Here is a 22,850-nt window from a genome sequence, read left to right on the forward strand (position 1 = left end):
GCAAACCAACTAAATCTCACTCTGTATTCAAGGTCCCATGTAATTATGGTGTTTGTATAAACTAACCATACAACTTAAATTAAATAGTGTGTGAAGGTCACATTTAAAGTTGGGCCACGGTAATGCTTTGGAATCTTTTGCCACTTCCCTGCTTTCCTGTAGACTCTAGCTGCACTCAAATTCTTGAACATATTATGAAATTTCAAAAACTCACACTCCCTTCTGTTCTTGACAAACTCCTACTTATTCCTCAAAGCCTTGTCTGACTTGTCCAGCTGAGTTCATCCTTCTCTTTCCTATGTCCCAGAAAGACTGAGACTGCATGCTCTTCTACTATAGTACCTATTAATTAGACTTAGTTACTTAGGGTAGGCTCTGATAGCATACAAATGCTTCATAAGGGAGTGGCGTCCGTGTTGTTGATCTTTGTAGTCCTCATGCCTGGTACTTAATGGAGTTATTTAATGGATGTTTGCTAAATAAGCAAATAAGAAACAGGGCAACCTATAAAAGTTTGCCTTTCATATCAATAGCTGTGAAGCCTCAGATGCTTAAGGAAATGTGATCCAGGGATATAATTAAGGGAACATGGTTATGCTTTTCCAATTTGTGTATCACTTCAGGAGCAATAATGTGTGGTTTCAGAGCAGACCAACCATTACTTTGGACAGGACTGGCATTTTACTCTTCTTCAAAACTGCCACTTAACGTGGGACTGTGCATGGGATGGGAGGTCCTCACGTAGCTATTTACCCACCTTGCTCAGGCATCTCAAATGAACCTTGTAGTAACAGCACCTTAAAAGCAGTGTTTCCCAACCCAAATGTACTTCAACAGTTGAGTGGATAAACAAAATGTGGTATATACACATGATGGAATACTACGCAGCAGTAAGAAGGAACGATGTTGTGAAACATATGACAACATGGATGAACCTTGAAGACATAATGCTGAGCGAAATAAGCCAGGCACAAAAAGAGAAATATTGTATGTTACCACTAATGTGAACTCTGTGAAAAATGTAAAATAAATGGTTTATATTGTAGAATGTAGGGGACCTAGTGATAGACAGCAAATAGTGAAGGGGGAATAATAATCTAATAGGAACAGATAAGTGATGGAGGGTAAACTTGATATTATGGGAATGCTCATGAACAACTATGGTTTGCTAATTTTTGTGGGGTGTGGTAGGAACAAGCTGGCAGCAATGTAGTTATTTCAGGTTAATTGTTTCTCTTATTCCTTTGTTTGGTTATAGTTTGTTTATTTTCTTGGGGTAGGGTAGGAATATATTGGAAGCAATGTAGTTATTTTAGGTTATTTGTTTTTTCTTATTCCTTTGTTTTGGTTTTGTTTGAAATGTGTTTTTTTATTGTTTGTTTTTTAATTTTTTTATAAAGTTAAAAAAATAATGAGTGTTAAAAAAGTAAATAAGTAAATGAACAATGGGGGGAGGAAGGGAATGGAGTGTTTTGGATGTTCTTTTTTATTTTAATTTTAATTTATTTTTTGGAGTCATGAAAGATTGATTGTGGTGATGAATGCACAAGTATATGATGATACTATGAACAACTGATTGTACACTTTGGAGGATTGTATGTTAGGTGAGTATATCTCAATAAAATTGCATTTAAAAAAACTAAATAAAAGCAGTGTTTCCAAGAGTGATCTAAACACGTGTTTCCAAGAGTGATCTAAACACGATTTATAATTACTGCTATGGATGTTTCAGCTTTTGTGACTACAAAAAGTAGGCCAGTCAGTGTCTTTTTTCCTCCTTCTTTCAGTTTTTACCAGAAACAAGCCAAAAGGCTTTCCCCAATTCTGACCTACAGTCTCTATGTTAGAGCAATCTTGGGCAGTCTTGACTGTTGCTAGTCATTTGTAGAGAATTTCTTTTTTTAACTTTTCCTTTGAAATACCTTTAGACTTGCAAAAATGATGTAAAAATTGTACAGAGATTTCCTGTATACCTTTCATCCAGTTTCCCCCAATGTTAATGTCATCTATAGCCACAGTCCAGTGATCAAAACCAGGTTACGAGCACTGATACAACACTATTACTAACCTACAGCTCTTACACGATTTTTGCCAATTGTCCCACGAGTGTCCTTTTTCCAGTTCAGGATCCATTCCAGGATTTCACACAGCACTGAGTTTATAAGCTAAACTTTTTCCTCCAAACTGCTCCACTTGCTCAGTCCTTCCTTGTCTTTCATGACATTGACATGTTTGGGTTTGTCTGTGTTTTCTCAGGTTAGATTGAAGTTACGCATTTTGGGGCAGAAAATATCACAGAAGAGGCATTGTGCCCTTCTCACACTCCTAAGAATTTTAAAAATTGACTTTTTGCGTTAATATTGGGACTTGCCCCTTACAAGGTAATTACTCTTTTTTTTTGGTATTGGGTAGTCTCTGTATTTCTCAGGAATTTGGTAGATGGCTCACTAAAAAGTCTTAGGATTACATGAGTTTGTAGTCACGGTTCATGGGCTGAGGTTCCCTTAGAAAACTCATTTCCCTGCATGGGATGAATCTGAGGGAAGGCTGAGCTGGCCTCCGGGTCTTTCCCCTCTAACAGACATTTGCCATCATTTGGGAGGTCAAGAAACAAGGGGCCTTTTCCTCCAAGCAGTCTCAGTTCTCGCCCCAGCCTCCTTGCAGACAAGAACCCTGTCTCTCACACTGGGTTCCTCCTGAATCCCACCCTGTGGTAATGAACCGTCTCGGTGGTCTATGTGGGAGGTGTGCCCAAGAAGCACGGGTAAGGGAGTGGCAGAGAAGGAAGGTAGGGGCTTTGAACCCCCCCGTGCCCATCTGTCTTGGGGGAAGGCTGTCTCCAGGGCCTTCATCTTCTAGCCCCTGGCCTGTTCCAAACCAGAGAAGGCCTCCAGGCAGAGAGACGCTGGCATCTGCAGTAGGAAATCTTTGGTGTTTACAGCAACCGCCAGTGCCCGGAGACATGGGAGGGCACCAACATTAGCTTCCTGCCTTGCCTTTCCTTCTTTTTCTTTTTGTTCCTTGTGCTTTCTGCAGTATTAAAAAAGAAATCTTAGTGGGCGATGGAGTAGGGATGGAGGGGAGGTCATCAGAGGAAAACTTTTGTGTTGGTAAACTCCTCAGATACTGGCAGAGTGACATTAATGTGCTCTTTTATATTTTGAATCATTTAATGATGAGTTTCATTTTTTAAGATGAATGACCTAAGGCAGAGAAGAAACATGTCTTTTCTAAACTTAAAAAAACTATTTTCCAAGTTGCAGTCTCTCCTCCATGCCTTAGAACTGTGCTGTCAGTTATGAAAGAGATGGCGTTGTGTGAGCTTGCGTTTAGCTCAAAACAAACTGCAAACTTTCTGGTCCCTCAAAACCAGGAGAAAGGGCTTAGGTTCGGGCCAGAAATATGGAACGTCAACACTTTGATCTCCGGCCAGAGGACCACAGGCAAGTTAGTTACCTGATTTCCTCATCCGTAAGATGGGAATGAATGATACCTAACTCAGATGGTTGCCATGAAAGTAAATAGAGTCATGAGAGTGAAAAGGGCCTGGTCCATGGAAGGAGGAGGGAAGGAAATTCCTACTACATCTCAGACCTGTGTTATATATGACCTGTATGTACTCATTCTCAGGTACTGTAAGGTAATTGTTATTATCCCCATTTCAGACTTAAAATTGAGTTCCCAGAGAGGTTAAGCCACCTGCCTATACCCAAAGAACTCAGTATTATGACCTATGTCTAATTCCCTAACTCCGCTCAACCATGTGCCTCACATACATGATCAACCTCATACCAAGGTGAACAGAGCAGGCACTCGCCTTCCTGAACCCCATCTTCCCGCATCATATGGATGAACACAGAACATCTGTAAGCTTTACAGCCCATGCCAAAAAGACAAGAGAAGAAAGAAAGGGCACTGACACTCTCAGCACCTCCTGAGGGTGATACACAGAATGATCTTATAAGAGGAGCTTATTTTTGGAAGTTCTAGCCAGAGCAATCAGGCAAGAAAAAGAAATAAAAGGCATCCAAATTGCAAAGGAAGAAGTAAAGCTTTCCCTATTTGCAGACAACATGATCCTATATTTAGAAAGTCTCTAAAACTCTGCAACAAAGCTATTAGAGCTAATAAATGAATTCTGCAAAGTGGCAGGGTACAAGAACAACACACAAAAATCAGTACTGTTTCTCTACACTAGTAATGAACAATCTGAAGAGGAAATTAAGAAAAAAGTTTCATTTACAAAAGCAACTAAAAAAATCAAATATTTAGGATTAAATTTAACCAAGGATGTAAAGGACTTACACATGGAAAGCTACAAAACATTGCTAAAAGGTATCAAAGAAGATCTAAATAAATGGGAGGATATTCCATGTACATAGATTGGAAGACTAAATGGTGTCAAGATGTCAGTTCTACCCAAAACAATTTAGACTCAACACAATCCCAATCAAAATTCTAACACCCTTCTTTGCAGAAATGGAAAAGCCAATCATCAAATTTATATGGAAGGGTGAGATGCCCCAAATAGCCAAAACCATCTTGAAAGAAAAGAACAAAGTTGAAGGACTCAACCATCCCGATTTTAAAACTTATTACAAAACTACAGTGGCCAAAGCAGCATGGTACTGGCACAAGGACAGACATACAGACCAACCAAAGAGTCAGAGTATCCCAACACCAAGTTCTCATTTCTGGTTGACACTGGTGTTAAATGTGGAAGTTGGGCACAAGTGAGGCTTCACTCAAGCACAGCTGAGCCCCCCTTTTAGAGGGACGTAGGTTCTTACACACTTCTGCAGACATGCTGACCAGATGCAGAGGCCACCAAGACAGAGGGTTCCATGCTCCCAGGCTTTGGCCAACATGGCTTTAGCTGGTGCTAAGCTACTCTCCCCTGGTCAAACTAGCAGACAGAGACGGGGGTTCTAAGATTCCAGGGCCAGCAGCCTCTAGAATGTGAATGATGAGCAGATTTCTGCATCTACCTGGCTGTCAACCCCTGTGCCCGTGACCCAGCCCAAAGCCACGTTGCCGTTTGTGAAGCTCATTTACCCACTTTCATCTGGGCTCTTACAAGTGCTTATTGCTCAGTTCTCTCAACCTGTGTGTATTTTGCCTTTGCTTCTAATGAGCTTCCCACACTATTTTTAGAGAGAAACCCCATATTTGTCCTAGTTTTGTTTTGTTTTGTTTTGTTTTTTTTAACTAGGAATCTAATGCCTTTTTAACTGTCTAAGTCATTCCATTAGGACTGTCACTATTCTGTTTGTTGCCCTGGCAATAAAGTTGTAAGGATTTGAGCATCTGCTTTAACTTTGCTTGTTTCATCCATTTAGCCCTGTTATCTGTTGGCACACTTTTACGGAACACAAGGTCTTTTAGAAATCACGTATCACATCATAGCAGAAATGCCTGTAGAGTTGAAAGAAAATAGTCTGGGGTATAATTTTGTGCAGTATTACTTATTTACCTTGGCAACTATGCAAAAATTAACCAAAGTCAGTTTTCTCCTATGTAACCCTACCTCCCAGGGTACATGAGAGGAGTTCGTGTAATGAAGCACCTGGTCCATAGCAGAAGTTCCCTAAGTCTGAGTTCTCATTTGTATTATGATTGAACAGAGCCTTAAAATCAGAGAAGGAATTTGTTTGGAGGGATAGGAGCTCTGGGAGCAACTGGCTAAATCTTTTTCTTCTGGGGACAACAGTTTACATCTTACACAAGGCTTAATGGACCAAACAAATATAGATAAGCAAAAAATGTAAACAAGAGCATTCTGTTCTAGCGCTGAGTCTGTGTACAGAGAGATGTGGAAAGTTTGTGGTGGGCAGGGAGGGCTGGGATGAGAGCAATCAGGTTGCAGGAGTCGCTCTTAATTTCGGCAAGGCTGCTTGTTGATTATCCGTGATTTCCATGACTGTACAGTGAGGATTCTACTCAGTGTACACGGGGGACTTTCTGATTCCGTGATGGTGACTCACACTTACTGGAACGCAAGTACAATCTACAAAGAAGAAATAGAAATAGAATGGATTTGAATGTTACATTTGACCTATCTGTGAAATGATTTGTGACTGAAGAGTAAGGGGCTTGGAGACTCACACAGGTGGTCTATTGTCTAGTTATTGTATTGATGAAATTTCCAGTAGCTTAAAGTTATCAGAATTTAAAAAAAAAACAAAACTCATTATTATAATATATGTAAAATAAAATGTCCCCCCTTCCCCCCCTTTTTTGTTACTATTTTTAAGTGTATAATTCAGTGGCATTCACTACATGTAAGGTGCTACCATCATCATCATCCATTGCCAAATTTTTTCCTCATCCCAAATAGAAACTTGGTACCCGTTAAGTAATAACTCCCCATTCCTCCCAACTCCTAGCCCCTGGTAAATTCTGATCTATTTTCTCTCTATAAATTAGCTTATTCTAGGCATTGCATGTAAATGGAATCATACAATGTTTGTCCTTTTGTATTTCAGTCAACATGATGCCTTCAAGTTTCATCCATGTTGTCATGTGTATCAGAACTTCATTCTTTTTTTACAGCTGAAGAGTATTCCATTGTACGGACAGACCACATTTTGTTTATCCATTCATCTGTTGATGGACTTCGGGGTTGTTTCCACCTTTTGGCAATTGTGACAATATTGCTGTGAACATTGGTGTGCAAGTATCTGTTTGCCTTAGCAACATTGTAGCAGATATTTAGCATCCTTGACATTCAAATCATATTAGATATCTCTGACTCTTTGGGAGGGACTTAGTTCAAATGAGATCTCCTCTTTGAAGCCTTCCAGACTCACCCTCTTCCCCCGACTAAAGAATTGACTCATCTCTGCCCGGGGCCTTCATATGTTTTAATCTATTCTGACAATAATCCTGTTCTCATCAATTTACACATGAGAAAGTTTGAGATTCACCTGAGTTGAAAGACTTGCCCCACATCACACAGCCGTGAAGGGACAGAGCCAGGCTTGGAATCTGGGTCCTGGGCTCCAGACTGTGGACGATGTCCCAGTGAGACCTTTGATGGAGAGTGGCTGTGTTGAGTACCTCAAGGGCTTTGAAAGCCAGGCTTACCTTGATTTGAATTTCAGATCTGCCAAAAACACAGAGCTCTGTGCCCTGGGCCATTTACATCTGTATGCTTTAGTATTCCCATTTTAGAAATGTAGATAACAATAAGCCCTTCCCTAGGGTTGCTTCAAGGATTAAATGAAATATGCAGCCCAGTGCTGGCACCCAGCTGTCAGCACTTGATGGTGATGATGGCAGTAATAATAATGATATTTAATCACTCAAAACCAACTTATGTGGAAGAGAATGAAAATATCCATTTCTATACCTGAAAATTCTGTCTCGGCTAGCATTTCATAATAACGTTCCAAGTTGTGTGTACAAATATGTGCAATCCCAGATTATTTCACAGCTTCAATGATTTCATATTTTTTTCTTTATTATTTATCTTTTCTAATACCTCTCCATCTACTTGCATGTACATTTTTTCTTAAATGAGTGCCAAACTTTGGTGTTTCTGGCACTCTGTGTAACATCTTTCTTTTGGCTGAGTGGTTTTTCTTCACACTTAGCCTCTGATTCTGTGACTTTTGTTCTGTTGAAATTCCCAGAAGGTGATGTCCATTACTAGGCATATTATTGTAGGAGGAGAGGATCTGGAGCTGGGTTCTCATCCCAGCTCTGCGAAATCTTGGGTAACTCACCAGCCTCTCCAGAGTGGCCTCTGTTTGCTCATCTGTAAAATGGGACTATTAGCAGTTCCCACCCCCTGGGTTTGTTGTTAGGATTAGGTGGATAAGAACATGTAAGATGTTTACAGCAGAACCTGGCGCATATTAGGAACTTAAGAAATGTTACTGTTTTTACTCTTTGTATGGTTTTTAACGGTGCTAAGCATTATATATGCTCAATTCATTCAACTAGTATTGACTGGCATACACTTCATACCTGGGCCAGGATGAGGGCACAGAGGGGAGCAAAGGGGGTGTTGTTGGAGAAGTGGAGTTCAGTTTTCTGCCCTCAAGGAACTTGTTGTTTGTAAGGGTGGGGAGAACAGTTCAGAAGTAGCCCCTGCCAGGCCAAGTGGGAGGTGCCCCTTAAAGAAGGCAAAGGTGCGATGCTTCAGGTGTGGATCTGCTAGGGGCCAGGGACTCTGCTCCAGGCCTCGCTGTGCCCCCAGGTAGCTCTAACGCAGCACCTGTCCCATGTATGTAATGACCTGCTTGGTCTCCCCGCTGGACCATGAGCCCCAAGAGGGAGGGCCAAGTCTATGTCATTTCTGTGTCTCCCACAGTCTGCACAGGGGAAGTTCTGAAAGCAGTTGTGGAATAAGTTCATGAAAGCTCCCCAGCCACGCAAGTTCCCATCCTGCAGAGTCATGTGCATCCTCCACCTGCTGTGATCAGTGCCTCTCTCCCAGTGAGTCCTGCCCCATGGGGCCTGGGTCCTTCACAAATGTGCACCCAAGGGTGCAGTGGAAATGTCCTCTTTCTCCCACTCACTGTTACCCTTTCTTCCAACACTGCTCAGTTGTTCTTCACACTTACATTAGGCGGTTATGCTGAGCAAGGCACTGTGCTATGCTCGGAGGCTGAGAAGTTGAGTTATTCTAAGTCCCCGCTGTGGAGGAGTTCAAATGTCCTGAAATAGTGTCTCTCTCACCCTAAGAATTCAGGGTCTTCATGATGTTTATCTTTTTTTCCCTTTTATATTATAAATGGAAACTGCTTTTTTCATCTGTCTAATCCTTCTTCTATACAGATAATTAATACAGAATATAGTTGAATGTGATAAAGGCACATACGCCGAATAAAAGCAATTCTGATGTGCGTCTGAATAAAACATCTGCAGTACATCTAATCACATGCTCTGAGCTGGGACTAGGGCATCCACTCTGGGCCGTATTCTCAGCCTGATTTTAGGTCATCTGACCATTTTCCCTCCACAAACGTTGCATCTTATTAGAACATTCCAGTGCATTACAAACCCCTTAGACCTTTGGCAAGTGAGGCTTGATGTTAGGTTGGTCAGCACGTCCTCGGGATTTCCCAATAGGCTCTGTGTGGTCCTGGGACCTCTTCTGTGTGAGCCACATCATCCATCTGTCGTCTCTCTTTGGGCTGCGTGGCCCACCTGGCAGCCTCACCTGGAGCATGTCTCCCTCACTCACCAACCCACAATCTTCACGGTCCATTTCATTGCCTTCCTTTGTGGATGGGAGCTTCTTCTTGTCAGGTAATGAAGAATAAATAATAGAGCAAGGAATCTGCTAATATATGGCAGGAAAGTGAAGGTGACAATTAGATATTTAGATGAAGAAATCAGCAAAGGCAGCCAAGGCCACCTTCAACAGAAGACACTTGATAGAGAGAATGAGCCAACAGTAAATTTGGATGAAAAGTGTACAAATTTTCTATTAAAAAGTTCCCAATATGCCCACTGGGGTATATAGAATTGCATTGCAATTCTATTTTCCTTCAAGTCATGTAGAAAGCACATACTTTCTGGTAATCTATGTAGGAAAACAGAGTCTAAAAAAATTTGAAGTATTTGTGGAGCTTGATGGCCACTACAAATGGCTGGGAAGTGGCCTGGAGTGGTATAGTGGAAAGCGTACGGAATTTGGAATTAGTTCCTTGGGGTTTGAATCCCCGCCCAGACACATCTAGCTGTGCAATCTGCCAAGCAAAATGGAAAGAAATACTTACCATTTATTAAACAAATATTATTTATAAGCACATTCATATATGTTCTCACTTAATGTTCATAGCAACGTTAGGTGGTGGGTACAATTACTATCCCTGTTTTTCTGATGAGAAAACTGAGGATAAGACAATACCAAGTGTTAGTGTCAACACCTAGAATTCTCTCATATCATGTGTGGGAATGTAAATTGGTACAATCACTTTGAAAAAATGTTTGGTAGTTGTAGTGTTTTGAAGCTGTTATATGTACCCCAGAAAAAACATGTTCACTAATCCGTTCCTGTGAACCCACTGTAAGGAGGCCCTTCTGATGAAGTTACTTCACTGAAGGTGTGATCCAGCCCAAGCAGGATGAGTCTTAATTCTATACCAGAGTCCTTTGTAAAAGGAATAAATCCAGATAGAGAGAGAAGAAGCTGCAGGAGGCAAGAAGCTGCACATCAACAGAACCTGGAAGAGAAGGGAAAGACCAAGAGACGCTCCCTGTGCCATCTGACATGCTAAGGACCAAGCAGCCAACCCTAGAATGCCACAATCTTCAGTAAGAAAGCATTGCCTTTATGATACCTTAATTCGGACTTTTGCCCAGCCTCAGACTGTGAGCGAATAAATTCCCATTGTATAACCCGACCCATTTCATTGTATTTGCTTGAGCAGCCTAGGAAAGGAAATCAGCCTTACCTATTAGAGGTAAACACATGTAAACCCTATAATAACCTAGCAATACCACTTCTGGGTATAGACCCAAAAGAAGTGAAGTTTTTTTCCTATCGAAAAGCATGTTCAAGAATGTAGACAGCAGCTTTATGCATAATAGCTTTGGGCCACGCCCCAAAGGAACCTAACTGTCCATCAAAGAATGGGATGTAGTATATTCAATATCCATTGTTTGAATATTGACACAGCAGTGAAAAAGAATGAACTAATGATACACAGAACAACTCGGATTAATCACAGAAACATAATGTTAAGTAGCAGAAGCCAGACACAAAAAAATGCATGTGGTATGACTCCATTAAATGAAGTTCAAAAACCCACAGAACTAATCTATGGTGATAGTGCTTAAAATAGTGTATATTCTTGGGATGTCAGACATTTCTGATTGGGGGGAGCTAGTGAGGTAGTCTGCTGAGGTGCTGGAAATAATCTATCTTTTAATCTGCATGGTGGTTAATTGCTATTGTATTAGTTTTCTATGCTGTGTAAAAAATTACCCCAAACTTAGCAGTTGAAAACTGCCACATTTATTATCTCTCAGTTTCCATGGGTTAAAAGTCCAGGAACGGTTTGACTGGGTCCTCTGATCAGGGTCCCCCAAGGCTGCAGTGCAGAGTTTGGCTGGGCTGTGTTCTGATCTGGAGGCTTAGCTGGGGGTAAAGTCTGCTTGCAAGCTCATTCACGTTGGCAGAATTCATTTCCCAGTGGCTGTGTGACTGGTCCCCTGCTTTCTGCTGGCTTTTGGCTGGAGACTGGCTCCAGACCCTAGAGGCTGCCCACAGTCCCTTGTCACAGGAGCTTCGCCAGCATGGCCACTTGCTTCATCAAGCCAGCAAGGAGAGTCTCTAGCTCGTCTGCTCAGATGGAGCTTTATATAAAATAGCATCATGGGAGTGACACTCCATCACCTTTGTCACATTCCATTAGTTAGAAGTGAGTCACAGTTTCCATCTGCCTTCAGGCGGAGGGGCTTACACAAAGATGTGAACAACAAGAGGTGGGTATAACTAGGGGTCCCCTTCGGGTCTATCCACCACACCCACATCACATTCATCCAGCTGAACATGTAAGATTTATGTACTGCACCGTAAGTAAGCTGTATCTCAATTAAAAAAAAAAAACAACCTGTGGCTAAGAGAGGTAAAGCAACTGGCTTTAAGTCACACAGCAACCGAGGGACAGAGGTGAGATTCACATTCAGCTCTCCCTGACACCAAGACCTGTGTTCTTATTCTGAAGAGTAAGTGAAATGATGTATGTCTGTCCAAAGCACACTGACTGGGTCAGAGAACAGTAGCCACCATAATGACGATGAGCCATTTCAGTTTTGTAACTTATAAACATTTCCTTTTTCATCCTGAAACATGTTCAAGGAGCAGTTTGTAGATCTCAAACAATGCAATAAGTCTGAGAAGTTTCCAGAACCCTGGAGTCCCTGACCCAGGACTATAAATGGCTGTGGTCGGGTATATGCCTTTGAATTATCGTCTTAAACCCCCAGGAATGTACTCCTGTAGTTGTAGTTCATTTTCCTAGCACATCCAATTATTTTATTTATCCTTCTTCAACCCAGATCTAGAGGTTTCTTATAAAAATTTCTTAGTATTCTTATCTGCGAAGTGACTCTGTTTAAAGATTTATTATAATTCAATTACCTTCTTAACTTGTTCGTCATTACTTGAAGGCTACTTATAGGTAAACAGTGAATCATCTTGTTCTCTCCCATCTGTTCTGCACTTTTGAAGTCATGGGAAAAAAAAGAATTAACTTGGATTTCAAAATGGGAGAGTTTGTTCAGAGCTGAAATTCAAAACTGGTCACATGATTTATCTCAAATTATGGTTTTGAGCTGCGGTGGTTATTAGGGGTTTGCTTAGAATTTTGAAGTTGAAAAGAATTATTGTTTTTAAAACTTAGAAAAACCAGTTTAAAAGAATTGGCAGCCTGTCTGGATTGTAAGGTTGCTATTTTAGGAAATTTTGAAAAAAATTCCTTTCTTCATATTTGTAACATGATTTCAAGGCCATAACAGTAACAGATGTAGTATTATTATTTTTTGAGCACCTACTCTGTATCTGGTATTGTGGGAGAGCCCAAAGTAAATCACGTCTAATTACTGCCCTCAAGAAGCTCAGATCAGCGCTAAGACTGAGGAGTGTCTGAGGTCAAATGGGGCTACAGAATATGAAGTAATTAATGGTGCTTAGGAAAGAAGTGAGCTACAGGTGGAGCTGGAAAAATACCCCGGAGTTCACAAGGTAGACATGAATTTGCGTATCTGCTCTTAACAGCCATTTTAGCACATGCTTTCTGTGGGTCAGGCGGTTCTAACCTCTTTACAGCAATTATCATGTTTAATTCCCTCACAACTTAGGGCGGGTTCTATTATTCCTATATTAAAGAAGAAGAAACTGAGGTTCAGAGTAGCTTGTCCAAGGCCACCCACAAGTGAAAGGTGAAAGGGGAATTCTATCCCAGATCTGTCTGACTCCAAAACCTGTTCTCTATCACCAAAGAGAGAGATCACATACATGGTAGCGGATTAAAGCTATATTGTATGACAAGAAAGGAGCCAGAAGGAATAAAACAAAAATTGTTAGATGAGGGAATCAATCATGAAAGTTTAATAAAGAAGACAAGATTGCAGGAGTGACTTGATTAAAGGAAGGAGAAAGACTGTATTGTCAAGAATTGCTCCGGGAGGCCCCTCCTCTGTCACTGCTGGTAGACATACACCCCCGGAATCCCAGATTCAGCATTTCGAAGAGAGGCTGAGAGATCTTACAGAGTCACTTTGGGCCCAGTTGCAGAGAGAGCTCCGCTCCCTCTTCTCCTCAGTGGCTTTGGCGAATTCCAGCCTGCAGATGAGAAAGCTGGGGGCATTGAATGCTCAACGCTCTGCTCTGTCCCATGGCTGCCTTGCCGTATGTATTTTCTCCAGATCCAGGAGTGGAAGTTTCCCTTTCCAGGAGCAGATGGTGAGGGGACTGCGGAGTGTCTGGAAGCTGGTTCTGGGCTTGTCCCCTCTGTACCTCTCTTACCTCATGATCCCCCAGCCATTGCCTCGAGCCTCCATGCCTGGACAAGGGGCAAGGAAGTGTCTTCCTCTTCCTGCCCAAATTATCTGGACCCATATTCTCCCTTATGTGCTCAAGATAATTTGGTAAAGAGCAAACATTATTCTTCCATCCTAGGAAGCTTAAAACTAGAGATGGATCTGCTCTTATAATTGGTAGAATGAAAGATGGCAACCCCATCTTATCCATTTTGAACCAATCGTGGCCATCACCATTTATTGAGGACTTTACATGTGCTGGGCAAGGAGCTAGGGCTTTACATACAAGATCACACTTAATCCTCACCACAACTTATCACAGATAAGGAAACCATCATAGCAAGGTGAAGGAATTTTCCTGAAACCACCAAACGAGAGAGTGATGCTCTCTCCGGTGTTACCTTACACTCCAGGGGCACTTGTGGCCAACCCATCCCCAAGTCCATATAATACTCCTCTCACCCGCTCCCCCCACCTTCACAACCTAATAAGAACAAGACACTGGCAACTGATAGATGGCGACTGATAGATGGTGGCCATATTTCTGATAATTGGGGAGTGGGACTTAAGGTCTGGGTGAAAAGTTCTTGCTAATAATCTCTGAGAGCTCCTCTTTCCTATGCACACCCCCCTCCCCAACCAGATCTAGACCTTAAGTCACCCCACCCTGGTGAAAATCTGGGACTGCAGCATAGAGGCAAGTAACAAATGGCTCTCTGCAGTAGTCTGGAGTGGAGAGGTTAAAAACATAGAGTAAATTCTCAGTGCTTGTAATATTTTTATTTTTTATTATAAACTTTATTTTTTGAGTTTTAGGTTTGCAGAATACGCACATAGAGTCCCCATCTCACTCCCCCACCACCCAGTTTCTCCTATTATTAACATCTTGCATCAGTGTCCTACATACATTACAAGTCATGAACCAATATTATTAACTCAAGTCCACAGCTCACATTAGGGTTCACTCTTTGTGTTGTACAGTTCTATGGGCTTTGACAAACGCATAATGTCATAGATTCATGTTACAGTAGCATTCGCACATTTAATAAATGAAATTTTTAATAAATAAATCCTCTCTTTCAAGGTAGGTGGACCAATTAATTTCTCCCACTAGTCAGATAACTCCTTGCTCATCCTCTCCTTCTCCCCAACCCCTTCTCCTGGGTAGGGGATGGGGGGTCACAATCCAAAAGTATTACTATATATACTCCTCTCTATATATATATAAACTGAAGAGAAAGGAATCTCCTCTCCTCTCTTCTGCCTTCCCTGCAACAAAATTCCCTATGGAATGCGGAATCTCAGCAAACTGTATATAACAGTGCTTAAGAACCGTGGAGGAACTCACAACACTGCTTTTTTTCAGTGTGTAAAAGAGCAGAGGCATGAACTCAAATCCTGGCATTTTCATTTAGTAGCTGCGTGACTTTGCGCAATTTATTCAACCTCTCTGAGTTTCATTTCCCCCATCAATAACATGGGAATAATAATAGTACTTCAAGGACTGTTTTGAGGCTCAAATGAGATTATGAATGTAAAGGACATAGCATATTAAGTGTATAATAACCTTTAGCCAAAAGACACATTTTAATTTCAGAGATGTTATAATGAGAAAAAAAAAATGCTTCTTAGAATTGCTGAAAGATGATTGTTTTTATCCCTGGACACTCTCCTGCCAGTGTTATTACAATGAATCTTTGATGAAAGTTTTGGAGTGGTTTCTGCAGTAAGTTGAATACGGTCTTCCCAAAATTCATGTTCACCTGGAACCTCAGGACATGACCTTATTAGGAAAAAGGGTCTCTGCAGATGTCATTAGTTAAGGATCTTGACTTGAGAACATCCTGGATTTAGGGTGAGCCCAAGATTCAGTGACTGGTGCCCTCCTAAAAAGAGGAGAGGACACAGAGACTAGCTAGTGATGGAGTGGGGTTTACATGCCCAGCTTCTTGTGGCAGATCAATGATTTTTCCCTTGATCTATCCTTCATTCCTCTTGCAGGTTTATCAGAAATATCTTCTATCCCAGGAGCTCACATTTGCTACTGCAACCCTGAAAAATAATTTTTTAAAGAATGAGAACTAATCATCATTAAGCACTTGGATGTGCTAAAACAATACCAGGAGTCTTGTTAAATTCTCCAAACAATCCAGAGAAGGGTACCATTCTTTCCGTTTTCACTAAAGAAGACGCTGAAACCGAGCAAGGTAAAGGGCTTGCCCAGTGTCTCACAGCTTAGCAGTGAAACTGGGTGATTTGAGACCATGTCTTTAGGAGTCTATAAAGAAAGCCATTTTTCTGAGGGCCAGGCTTATTTACCCAATGACTTGATTTCAAGTATAGTGTTTTTCTTCACTACAAAATTGTTGTATGTAAATATTAGTAGTGGTTTCCAGGAAGACAGAAATGATCATTTGAGATTCAGATTTTTTTTTTAAAGAAAAATCAAAACCTCATCAGATTTGTTCTAATGCTAAAGAGATTTTTAAAACCCTCAATTTAGCCCTTGACATTCATTTATTTTAATTACTAAGATTGCTTTCATTTTAACATTTATAAGATCATGCAGATTTGGTTAAAGTTACATAATGTAGAAATCAAATTAAACACTTGATGATATTATTAGCCTTTCTTTTTTGTCTCTTGAATTTTTCCATAGTTTAGTTTTGTAATTTTTTTCTGCTCTTAAAAAAGACTTGCTCATTGTCGAAATTTTGAGGAATTTTAATAGGAGTCAAAGACTAAAATAGAAGTTTGCCTATATTTCTGCCACCCAGAGATAATTACCATTAACATCTGGATGTGATTTTTTGAGATATTTTGAAAAACATATAAAATTAATTTTGAATTTTCACTCGGTCATATAAAATGACTAGGTCATATAAAATATTTTATATGTTCTTCAGTTTTAAAAATTGTGAGTATTATTCCTTGAACATAAAATAATACATTTTTAGAATCATAGTGCCTGGTACACAATAGCCACTTTAATGAATGAATCAGAAAAACTTTTACACTTTTTAAAAGAAAGTATTTTATGATTTCAATTAGTTGCAATCAGGGAACAGTGATGGCACATTTCCAGCACCAAGCGTCCGGCAAGAAGGGCTGGCTTCGCCTCTGTTGCATAAATGTGAAGTATCGACAAGGCTCCGCCAGGCACGCAGGAGGTGACTTTTAAGTAGGTTCATTGAAACAGTCAAAACAAGCGACGCCCGAGGCCCTGGGGCCCGGGGGGTAGCTTTAAAAACACTCACCTAGTGTTCCCCTGCGCTCCGCCAAGCGCGGCCACTGTCAGCACCGGTGACTTCGCCCGGAGTGAACTCCTCGCCCAGGAGAGGTGGGGTGAGCGGGCAGCGGGGGTGGGAGGTGGGGGGGTTGCCGAGCGCTGCAGGGCCGGGCTGCTGCGGGGGGCGGGCTGGGAGGTGGGGGGAGCTGTACCGGGAGGAGGGGTGGTAAGGGCGGGAGCCAGGCTAGCACGCGAGTCAGGAGGGGAGATCCAGGCGGGGGAAACCCTGCGGGGAGGGGAGCAGGACCGGGGTGGGGGGGTGGGGGTTGGTGGAGGCCGGGCCGGGGGAGGAGTCGGGCTGGGGGGGAGGGTGGGTCGGCGCCGCCCCGCCCCGCGGCTGAGCCGTGGGAGCCTAGGCGGGGAGGGCGGGCGTGCACCGAGCTCCCGCCGCCCGGGAGCAGCTCCGGCCGCCTAGGAGCGGGGACGTCTTCGCTCCGCTCGCCTTGGAGACGGCGGCGCCTCTGAGCTGCGCCCGGCGGTGCGCGCCCGGGTTCCCGGCTCCACTGCGAGGTGAGCGCGCCCCTGGGATCCCGCTCCTCCCGGGAGGCGCAGATGCGAATTGGGCGCGGGTCCGCGGCTCGCCGGCCTGGCTGCCCCCGGGTGGAGGGTGGTGGTGGTGGAATCTCAGAGGAGATCTGGGTAGAATGAGGGTCTGCCGTTCCCTCTTTCTCCTGCTTCTCGAGATCAGGTCCCTCGTCCTGCCCACCTGTTGGCTCCCCGGTATTTCTTCCCATCTTTCCTTAGTTTTCTTTCTGCCTTCCAGCTCGCCCAGCGGGATTGCCTTTGGGGAGGGCGTTTATTTGGTGTTTTTTGAAAAGGCAGTTTCCAGCAGGAAACTTATTGGAATTACAATGAAACTTAATCCTCTTGCCCTTGGTTGGGAGCCCGGAGAGCACTGTCTGCAGCCTGCGGCTGTTGGGCGGGGAGCGCAGACAAAGGTTGAAGGGGAGGCTGGTGGTGGCCGGTGGTCTCCTTTGACCCTCTGCTCCCTCCGGTGGTGTGAACTGGGCAGCAAACCCGGCCAAGTACTGACCTACCGGAATCGGGATGGCGTTGCCGAGCCCCGGGGACTGAGAGCGCATGCAGTGGGAGAACTAAGCTTTGCAAGATTTCTCTCCAGATCCTAACAGGGTCTCGTTCCGGGAGAAAGACATTGGGCCGGGGAGTCTCGTCTCTGGAGCTGGGCGAGCAAGTTGGCAGGGTTTGATTGGTTGCCTTTCTGAGATGGGGAAATTGGCAAACTAGCCCCAGGAACATACAAGGCAGTCTGTTGCCAAAGTTGGGGGAACCTCAGGTGATCTGTGCTGGCTGGGCAGCCATCTGACTGCAAACTTATAGAGCGTGAGCACATTTCACCTCCCTCCCAAGTTGGGGAAAACAAACCAAACCAAGCGTGCACGCAAGCAAGGAAGCAAAACGCTCTCTATTGGTCACTTCCCAGCATTTGATAATAGTCGATAAATAGATGATCGATTGAGTTTATTCAGCATTCCTTACCAAGGCTTCCCAAATTCAAGTAACCCCACCTCATTTTCTGTGCCTGGGCATGTTTTCTTCCCTGCTAAACCCCTCCACGGCTTCCAGCTCCACTGCCCTCCTGTATCACACTTATTACCAGGCATAGAAATTTCACTGTTTTATCTTTCCCCTTTTGCTAACAAAGGCTCTTTTTCTCTCCTTTTCTCTTTATGCCTGCCCCCCCCCCCAAACTTTCTCACTGCATTGTTCTCCCATGGCCTGGTAATTACGCATCCCACCGTGTGCTCATGCTTGTTTCCTTTCACCGTTTGGCCACCTGAACTCTGTTCTCCATGCCCCTCCCCAACACCTTAGAGTTTTATGTGGCTGCTGCTTATTATCCAACATTATAATTTTCATCTGCTTCCTTTGACCCCAGATTTGCCATCCTCCTCCCAGCCAGTTTGGCAATTCCCCGTTTGTGCTACTGTCCATGTGTGGGTTTCTTAATTCTTTCCCACTGTTTCTCCCACACAGCCCTTCAGTTTACCTACTTCTCCTTAACATGTGCTTCTCCCCCAGCCACATCCTGCTGCTGCCTTCTACAGCACGCCTGGCTTCGCTTCCTTTGTGGCATTTTTTGATACTCCATCATCATTCCTAGGTTCCTTTTCCTCTTTCCCAATCGCTTCTCCATTATCTTGCTTACATCTTCATTTCAGAATGTCTGTTCTTGATGAAAATGTCAGGAAGGAGTGGGATGCAAGCACTTGTATTTTCCTAGGAATGCTGTGGCTTTCAGGAGCTCATTGATCACTATTTCTGTCTGTTTTCTTATTGACGTAGTATCTGATACATAGATCTTTAGTAATATAGATATTAATATGACTATTGGGTGACAATTATTGAAAACATAGTATGTACCAAATGCTTTTTTGAGGGTTTTACATGCAAAAACTCATCTAATCCTCCTAACATCCCTGTAATATAGGTACTTTTATTATCCCCATTTTATAGAAGAAAAAAGAGAGGTTCAGAGAACTTAGATAACATGTTTCCATCGCGGTGGAGCTTCTCTTCTCTCTAGGCAGTGGAGTATCCATGCCATGTGGCTCCTGAACTCAGAAATGGGCTAAAATTCAGCTTTGGGAATGATGTCATTATTTGACACATTTTATTTAGTTTGCAATTTACACCATGTGAGGGCACAAATTCGATACTTGTGGAACCGTGTATGGGAAAACCTGATGCCTGCCGCCACCCAGGAAGCCTGGGACACTGCCTGGTTTCCCGGCTCCCAGTCCACACTCGTCCGCCTTCCTCCAGGGGCACCGTTGGCCCTTGTGCATACCTGTCCCAGGAAAAGCCAGCCTTGGGAAACACGGAAAAAAGATACATGAAAGAGACCTCTGACAACCATTTTCTGTGTATTGAGAGTTCAGTTTCGCTTCAGCTGTGGAGACCTCTAGGGTCCTGATATCTCTGTGAGTTTATAAGCCTTGTTTATTTCTGTTTGATTATATAATCTTAAAACCTCATTCAGACATTTCTTTGTTAGTCTTCACTTTCCCAAAGGTTGGAGGCAAGTATTTTTACTTTTACAGATACCGAAGCACAGAGTACTGGTAAAGTCATACACTTTGATAACTGGAAAGGAACTCACAGTATAAGATGAGGAAACTGTGGCCTGGAAAAATAAAAGGATATATCCAAGAGAATGCAGCAGGATAGGCAGAGCTGGCTTTGATCCCAGTTCCTCTGATTTGGGGGCCTGGGCCAGTGTAGAAATGTAGGGTGTTGGGTTGACCTCTCTCTTGGCTGCTGAAACTAGTGAACTTTGCTCTCCCAAGGTAAGAGGCATTGCAAGGATTCAATTTCAGTTGAAGTTTTCAGCATGTATATATTTTGCTGAAAGCTAAACATCTGAGAAATGTTTCCTTTTGAGACATGTAATGGCATATGGAGTTGCAAAATTGTGGAAGTATAAATTAAAATGTTTTAGAAAGAAACGTTTTTGTTATTACCAGAACACTGAGAAGGAACACCAAATGAACATTACTTTCTAGGGACAAATCAAACAATACATGGTAATTTGGAAATCAGCAACCAAAAGATTTAACTGTATTTGCTGCTTGGGGAAAAAAATGCAGTTTTACAAAGTGCTTACTTGATTTTTTTTTTTTTTTTTAATTTCTGCATCTCAAATAGCAGTACAGGGAGAGAGTGTGCTCTAAGTATAAGCTAGTTGCTATTGTTTCTGTGTTGGCTCTTGGAATCCCACCTGTTGCCCAACCTTGGTGCCTTTCCTGATTCCTGCCCCTGCCCCTTCCTCCTCCCAGCTGTTGTCTATTTAGTTCTCTCCAGAACACACATGGAACCTGGATGGGATGCTTAACTCTTCCCGTGTTAGCCTTTCTTGGGAGAAATAAACCCTAGTGTCCTAAGGTATGCACTGTATTTAATGAATTGACTTTTCTCTTTTGCTTCTGGAGGGAGAAGGGTTAGGTACCTTGGAGGACTAAGAAAACAGTGGCTCAAATCATTTGCTGTGTTCTGTGGTTCAGATGAGGACTGTGAAAGCTGAACAGTGAGGAAGTGGTAGTTCAGGGAGGTTGTTTTGGCCAAAGCCTCATGCAAAGTGGCAGAGTGGCAGGCCTGCAACTGGAGCTCAGGTGTGCGCCTGGCTCAGGGGACCCACGTGCATGCTTCTCAGTGGCTGTCTCCTCTAGTCAGTTGTAACTCCCTTAGGTAGAAACATTCCCACCAAGCCATTTACAAGATAAATGATGACTGCTTGCCAAAGGAACTGAAGGTAAAACACGAGGGGAGGGACCAGGAGATGGTGAGTTGAGGGCTCTGGAAAGTTCCAGGTCCTGCCTTAGATTGATCTCCCTTTGGGATGTGGATGGTTCTGATTGTGGCCGAGTGAACCCTGGGCACAGTGGCAATGCCCCAATAAGCAGAGGGATGTTACATCATTTTTCTCCATGGCTGTAGCACCTTGCTGTGGGGGAAGTTATTGAATCATACTGGGGTCATAATGTTCAGCATGTTCTGGCCATAGGGCCGCTATCTCATCTATCCAGGACTTGAAAGATTTCCTGATCCAAAATAGCCTCCACCCATTTCCCTGAAGCAGGACCACCTCTAGGCCTTTTTTGGAATAAATGAGAGCTCAGAATGGTTGTAATTTCAGGGACCATGCGTCTGACTCAAAAGATCTTCCACTCTGGCTTGCCAGATCTGGATGAAAAGCCACCCTGTCACTCTTTGGGTTCAGCCACAGATGGGGGGATCCTAACAAGGCTATACATCCCTTCTCTAGCCTTTCTTGTCTGCCCCATTAACATGGCGGCTGAGTTTGTTTCCCAAGGTTGGCATGCTGTGCCTTGGGAAAAATAGAACAAAAGTCTGAAATAATAAGACTGTATGTTTTGGGGGAGGGAGGAATCAAGAAAGGCCTCTGCCTGCCCCCCCCCCACCCGCTTTTCTTCGTGAATCACCTGAGCCCATAGTCCCCTTACCTGTCCCTTCTCTCTCATCCACACCCCCCACCCCCCACGCCCCAGAGCCCCTGGTTTAGACAACAGGAAACTTGAAAAATGAAATCCTTGCTCAGGGCAGTTGCAAGGGGGAGGGAAAGTTAAAGCTTTTATTGTATTATAGCAGAGGAGGGGTAGGCGGGGAATGAGTTGGGTTCCTGGTATTTCAGTTTAGAACTTTGATCACAGTCTTTCAGAGAAAATATCGTTATTTATAATAGGAAGCATCCATTGTACTTCAGTGTTGAAATTACAGTTCAGTTACGTTAAACAAGTTTCTTGGGTCAGACCCAAGCATCTAGCCGCCATATCTGATACAGCTATAGATAAATCAGTGTGGTCTGAGTCCTAGAACAGCTCAGCATGTCCTTTTAAGTACATCTGAGTTGTATGTTGGGATTCTCCACCATTGAAAAATCAATAGTCTCTGCTTCAGAAACTTGCTCCCTTTGCACTTTTCCTGATGTGGAAACTTCTTCCTAATCCATCATGAAGTTCATTTGGTGAATTATGTGAATTTACAGATATTGCTATCAAGTATGTTTAAATGGCACACCCTTTTGTGTGACAATGGAGGGGCACATGTATATACTGAACAGTTATTGAATACCTTTTATGTACCAGGCATTGGGCTAGAGGTTGAAGGTAGAAAGACTAGCCTGAAACCATCTCTGTCCTCAAGAAGAGGCTCACATTCCTGTCTAGTTGGAGAGGTAGCCCTGTAAGAGCAAATTATTGAAAACTGAGGTAGGTGTAGCGACTGCTTTAGGCAGAGGGTGTTAGGGGAGCCCAGGAAAGGTCTACGATTCAGGGAAACTTCCTGGAGAAGGAGCTTCCTAAAGCCTGGGCTGACTCTTAGCAGAGCTGGGGGAAGGAGCTGGGGGAAGGAGCTGAGTGAAGGAACCACTCAGCCACTGGGACGGCATCAGCAGAGGTGGGAGATGGGGCTTGAGCTTGGTGAATCTAGAGAACCTCAGGTCTGGTGCTTCCAGCTCCTGACAATGACCGGGCACCTGGAGTGTGGTTTCCAAAGTGCGGTCCTCATACCGGCAGTGTCTGCA

At 43.2% G+C, this 22,850-nt stretch overlaps 1 protein-coding gene across 3 annotated transcripts in view; it reads left to right on the forward strand.

Moving 5' to 3' along the window:
• Window positions 1–22,850, forward strand: part of SPATA13 (spermatogenesis associated 13) — a 397,052-nt gene that overhangs the window by 226,095 nt on the left and 148,107 nt on the right. The window contains exon 1 of one of the 3 annotated variants that reach the window (XM_037800665.1): window positions 17,121–17,299. The exons of 1 other annotated variant lie outside the window; for it this stretch is intronic. The gene's annotated coding sequence lies outside the window, so the exon portion shown is untranslated. Of the gene's footprint in view, window positions 1–17,120; window positions 17,300–22,850 lie in introns of those variants that run through there. One more of the 3 variants, XM_037800659.1, reaches the window with a different exon arrangement.

Source organism: Choloepus didactylus, chromosome 12 (assembly GCF_015220235.1).
Source record: "Choloepus didactylus isolate mChoDid1 chromosome 12, mChoDid1.pri, whole genome shotgun sequence".
Classification (NCBI taxonomy): Eukaryota; Metazoa; Chordata; class Mammalia; order Pilosa; family Megalonychidae; genus Choloepus; species Choloepus didactylus.